At 47.3% G+C, this 5,891-nt stretch overlaps 1 pseudogene; it reads right to left on the bottom strand.

Annotated features, from left to right (window-relative positions):
• Nucleotides 1-238: 238 nt before the first annotated feature.
• LOC109751904 (serine carboxypeptidase-like 13) lies at nucleotides 239-3,352 on the bottom strand (annotated as a pseudogene).
• Between the last annotated feature and the right edge of the window lie 2,539 nt (nucleotides 3,353-5,891).

Below are 5,891 nucleotides of genomic sequence, written 5' to 3'. Positions count from 1 at the left end.
CATGGTCGGAAACCCATGGTTAACGTCGTGGTGGTGGTGGTGGGGGGGGACAGGCCCATGTGGTGCTTCCCTGAGTTGTCATGAGGCCACGACTCTTTCATTTCTACCCTTCGACCCTATATGTGTTTGGAGACATATGACAGCTCGAGGAGGATTAGTCTTCAGGGGAATGTATTTACCCCCCCCCCCCCCCCCCACTCCACACAGACACACACCCCACCACCATCACCAGAACATATTTTAGGTTGGAGAGAAAAATAATTCTGTTTGATATACATCACTATTTTTTTACATCACTGTTGACTGCATCTTTACAGGTTGAAAGAAGCAAATTAAATATAAAAGGATTTGTGTTAAGAGAGAAAATTTTGTGTTGTCAAAGTATCAGAGTGGCTTGTTGTCAAGCCACCTTTGGGCCATGGCAAAGCATTCTTCAGGCTGGTACTCTGGAGCAGTATGACCTCCACCCTGCACAAGCAAGCGATTATGAGCTCTATTACAGCTACGGCATAATGATTCCATGGACAAAAAAGCATGGTCTAAAAGAGGAAAACAAGATCACCTTTACTGTTGCAAAGGTCAAGTTATTTGCATATGTGATGGTAAATCTGCAAAGAAAGAAACAATGTATTGCTCATCAGAAAGAAAAAATGTGTGTCACAAATATCTTATTTTGCATATGCTGAAGTGCAAAAAAGGGAGTCAGGTGACTCAACCCTGCAGCCTGGCCATCGAGATGCCATGCCCTCCAGTCATCGCCGATGGAGAAGTTCAAAGATCTTATCCACGCCTGCGTGCTGAGCTGAGGCACCTGGAGATCATGGTCTCCGCTGCACTCATGCAGACACAAGGTGTTGGTTACAAGGTCTGGGAAAAACAATTAACATACCAGCTACTATGAATAAGAAAACTTGCTTTGATGCTCTCACCTGTATACGAGTGCACGGTAACCTCTCGTGGTGAGATTAAGATGGTACGGTATGCTGCTTGGCATGTCCTGTGTGTAGGGGAGTTCTTTTTTGCATCTCACCCACTCGCCAACTGTTCCCTATTACCGAACTCGTTTTCGTCAATATTGTTCTCGGTGATTCAGACGATACTGCTTCTAGTTCTAGACTTCAATGTTTTGACACTAGATCTAGACGAATACTCTGAAAGAAATTTCTGGTAAAACATAACGTGGCTTACCCCCTTGATCCCGAGAGCATCTCTAGTCATCCTGTTGTTCATCCAGAAGTATGCCAGGTAGTAACCGTATGTCTGCAGTTTTGCAAGGCATTCCAGATGAGTTTTTGAATGAGAATAGTATCACAACCATCTTGTAATCAAAGTGACACTCTAGGGATAACAAAAGACTGACAAAACAATCGAGACCAGGCGCTTCATTTCGCTCGATTGATTCTTCTAGCAGAAATTTTCTTCTTACAGCATCATCTATGGGCTTTGGCGTGGCGACGACACATTTTTTGTAAAGGACGTGTGCATCTGTGATTTCAGAAATGAGCTGCAGCAAAAGGGATGCACATTAGCCCATGTTGACAATAGCATTAAGTTCAGGAAAAAAATGCCAGCACATGAATCTTACATTGTCTATAGTTTCTAGCACCTCAGCACACAGTTGATTCGCGGGCTTTACATAATTTCCTTTGCAGTTCTTCATTGCAGCCTTCCAGGAAGAAAAGGAAAGCATGTGACAAATTCTTTAATTAGGTCGATACACAACGACAACGACAACGACAACAATAATTATCGCCACACTTTTGTCAAAGTGAATGAATTTGGAATTACCTCATATATTTGGTCAGATATTATCCCAAAGCCATGAGCCCCTTGAACTTGGAAATTTTTCTCGAACTTTGGGTCTGTTATAGGATTGCCGATCAGGTAGCCCTGGAAATAATTGCATTAACACAGCAAAGAACGAGAAACGTCATGATGATCCTACACTCTTCTTTGCCCTCCTTTAGCCATTGCAAGAATAACAAATGTGTGAGGGCTAGAAAATATCTTGCCTTGAGATTAATAAGAGGCTGCTCCCTTTTTTCAGTTCCTGGAGCATAGTGGAAGCAAATTAAAAGAGTGCTTGGTGACTCGAAAGAAATTTGAAAAAAATGTGTTTGCTTTTCTAGTTTCCTTGGCACAACTTGCCGTACTTTACCAAGTCATAGAATGCATGAAGTGGCGTTATTAGGATTATGTTAGAGTGTCTGGAAGAGAAATTTACCTTGTAACATGTAGTGTGCAATAAGCGGAATCACCTTTCCCGCGTATGAATCTCCTCCAAGGTAGAAGGATTTGAAAGGTACTGTGGGTGATCAGTGAACCACTGCGCGCATAGACAGCCAGCCATTGAGAGGTCAGTACTCAGTAGTACTGAATTATTTTTATTTTTATTTTTATTTTTTTTGCGGGGAAGTGGTACTGAATTATTGCACTGGGCCAGCTCGATCGTCACCTTATTCAGGAATCTTTGGACTTGCAGAGAGGACGAGTAGTCTCCGACATCGCAGCCTTTGGGGTCACGAGCATACGAGAAGCCCGAGCAGACCGGCGAATCCAGGAAGATGATGCTCGCCATCTGGTCGTCGTCGTCGTCAGTAAACCACAAATTAAGCTCTAGATTGGAAGAAGAAACACGCTGGGCAATCAGTTGAGCGCCATGGTTGATGAGCGTCGATCTCACCTTGGTCCATGACAGCGGGTTATGTACCAGCTGCGGCAAACCGCCAGTGTACGGTGCCAGCACATACTTTACCGGACCTGCGGTGCAGGACGACGATGGATCATGGATGCATATCGAGCAGCTGCAGAGATATATACTTGCAGTGGAAAACCGGACCGGCCGGGAGCGGCTATTTGGTGGACTGACCAACTTCGAAGGCGAAGCCGCTGAAGCCTGAGCAGCGAGGCCCGCCGGTGAGCTAGAGGATGACGGGGTCCGTGCCGGGGCTCCGCTCCGACTCGGCGAAGTAGTAGAAGAGCTCCGTCCCTGTCTCCTCCTCCACGCCCACGTATCTGCCATGAGAAACTCGCGCCCATTTCAAGATCATCGAACCAACGACGACGCACTAGAGCGCGGTGGGCGCACCATGCACATGCCAATATGCTTACCCGGTTTCGAGGTAGAAGGGGAGAGGGCCATCGAATCCTGGCAGGTGGGTGACCACCTTCGACGCCGACGCCGACGCCGAGCGCGAGAGCAGCACAAGAAGGAGGAGGCCGGGAACGAGGTGCAGCACCGGCAAGTGGTGGCGTCGCCCGGCGGTAGGCACCCGGAGAAGTTTGACGGGCATATTGTTCTTCTTTCTTGCCTGCTTGCTTTTTCGTGTGCAATCTTGTAGTGGTTGAAGGCACGGACTTGGTTCATATATGAGAAAATTCCTTATTTGACACTATCTTAAAATCTGCTTCTTTAAATTCTTCCTTATTTGACACAAGTTCTAAATTTTATTCCCTATATGATATTTATGTCTATTTTGAGCCTAAATGACACCTGAAAAAACTTCTTTGTCCCTTATGTGGTATGTGCGTAGGGGGCAATAGCGCACACACGCAGCATCAGTGCGAGGGCAGAAGCACACACGCGACAACACATACACATGCACCAACACACACACAACAACACGCACGCGCGCGTGCACACACACACATGCATGTGCACACACGCAGCAACACACACGCACACAGCACACACACACATACACACACATGCAGCAGCAGCACATAGGCACGCAACAGCACACGCGCACGTACGCACACAGTAGCAAACACACACGCAGCAGCACACATGCACACACACACGCAGCAGCAGCACACATGTGCGCGTGCACCCACACACGCAACAGCACACACACGCGCGCACACATACCGCATGAGGGGCAAAATCGTCTTTTCAGGTGTCATTTAGGCTCAAAATGGACGGAAATGTCGTATAGGGAATAAAATTTAGGACTAGTGTCAAATAGGGGAGAAAAACTTTTCCAGTATCAAATAAGAAACCAGATTTTAAGACAGTGTCAGATAAGGAATTTTCTCTTCATATATAGTACAACTCTAGAAGCGCCGCCCGCGTTGATCTAAATGTAGGAGTACTACTAGATTACAGTGATTTGACCCGATTCCAGGTGGAGTGGAAATGTGATTGACGGATCACCTACTCCACTTATTGTTTGTCATGTCACAAGAAAAATTGACGGTGTGGATCATGTTGTCACCAAGAAAGCATGATTGGGTTCTCCATTGAGATCTAAGCTTTGAACATGGAACCAGACGGTTAGGTTCTTTGTGATGAAACGAGCTCATCATGGTTCGAGTCCTACACTTGGTACGAGTGCTTCTATTTTTCTGATATTATTTATGCCTTTTCGCTGATGTTCATTTAGTGTGAGAGAAGACATTCATGTTGACTACGGAGACGTCCATGGTGACTTCTTCGATCTGAAGATGTGATGTCGGCTTAATATCTCATAGATGCTCATACAAGTAGAGTATGCATGTATGCGTTTATATGTGTCAGTGAATGCGCGTTTGTATGAGCGCCTACGTTTGTATTGAGTTAAAAGAGACTATAAAATGAGCTGAACGTACAACAGATAATAAATATACTCTCTGTAAAGAAATGTAAGAGCTTTTAGATCATTAAGAGAGAGTACGAAATGAGCTAGTTTGCGTACATTTTTTTACTCTCCGTGTCTTATATTTCCACACCGCGCACGAGGGGACTCGAGGATGGGTATACGTGCAGGCAACTATGGCCCTGTTCGGAGGTACTCCGCTCCCCGGCTTCACTCCTGGAGCAGGTGGAGTCGTAGTTGAAATTTGTGGAGCGGCTGTTTACCAGCTCCGCAACTCTGAGGATTTTTAGGAGCTTGGGGTTCCCGAACAGCCCCTATATCTCCCAATTATTATTCATCCACATGTTCCACGCATGCTTAAGATAGTGCAGAGACGCCTATTGTCATCTCTAGGGTCCAATGACATGAGTTGAATGGGGGTACGTTCCGTCAGCGTGCAAGGCGTGCATGCATAACAAAACAAAATCGATGATGTCAACGATTTGCATGCCATTTGATATGTGCGTGTGACTAGATCAGGAGTTAATTACAGAAAACCATCACATTTTGGGCAAGGTTATAGAAAACCACCTAGTCCCTAATTTTGTGTAAAAATCATTGCGTTTCTGATAAACTTTTTGAAAAATGCACTGATCAGATGATTTAGCCCACTTAATCACTTTTTGACAGGTGGGACCGGACTGTAAGAAGTTGAACTGACAAAAAAATATAACACAGAGACTCCTAGTAGATCTAAAAAAAGCAATCACCCCCCCCCCCCCCCCCCCCCCCCCCCCCCACACATGCCCGACAGAGCCCCCTGCCTCGATCCCATCGGATCGGGAGAGCCTGAGCTGGCCGACCCCCCGCGCCACTCCGGTGATGTTGCCGCCGCCGACAAGCACATCGGGGACCACTGCTACGGGCTTTGTGCGGCCCCGAGATGAGGCCAAAATCAGACCCTCACCCCCTCCCTGCGTGCTGCTACACAACCGGAGGCCGGCGTCCACCGAGACCCGGCCAAGCGGGGCCGCATCGTGTCGCCACTGCTGATGTGGGGCGAGGCCTTAGACCTGCTCACCCGCCGGCTGAAACCTAGGGTGGACTTCAACTGCGTGGTCCCCGTCTCCAGCAGCGCGTAGCAGCACTAAAACGAACGGGGCAGGCACCACACTTGCCTCCCTGGACCTGGCCAGGAGCCTGGTGCCGCAACTCGTCGCCGCGTTCGCCGGGCTGGAGGCGCCCGTGTGGATGGACAGCGTCAAGAGGTCGAACGCTGGAGCACGCGGCGGTTCTTATTGCGTTTATTTGTTTTTATTTCTTCTTTATCGATTTTCA

Source organism: Aegilops tauschii, chromosome 4, assembly GCF_002575655.3.
Source record: "Aegilops tauschii subsp. strangulata cultivar AL8/78 chromosome 4, Aet v6.0, whole genome shotgun sequence".
Classification (NCBI taxonomy): domain Eukaryota; kingdom Viridiplantae; phylum Streptophyta; class Magnoliopsida; order Poales; family Poaceae; genus Aegilops; species Aegilops tauschii.
This window is presented reverse-complemented; position numbering and strand designations above follow the sequence as displayed.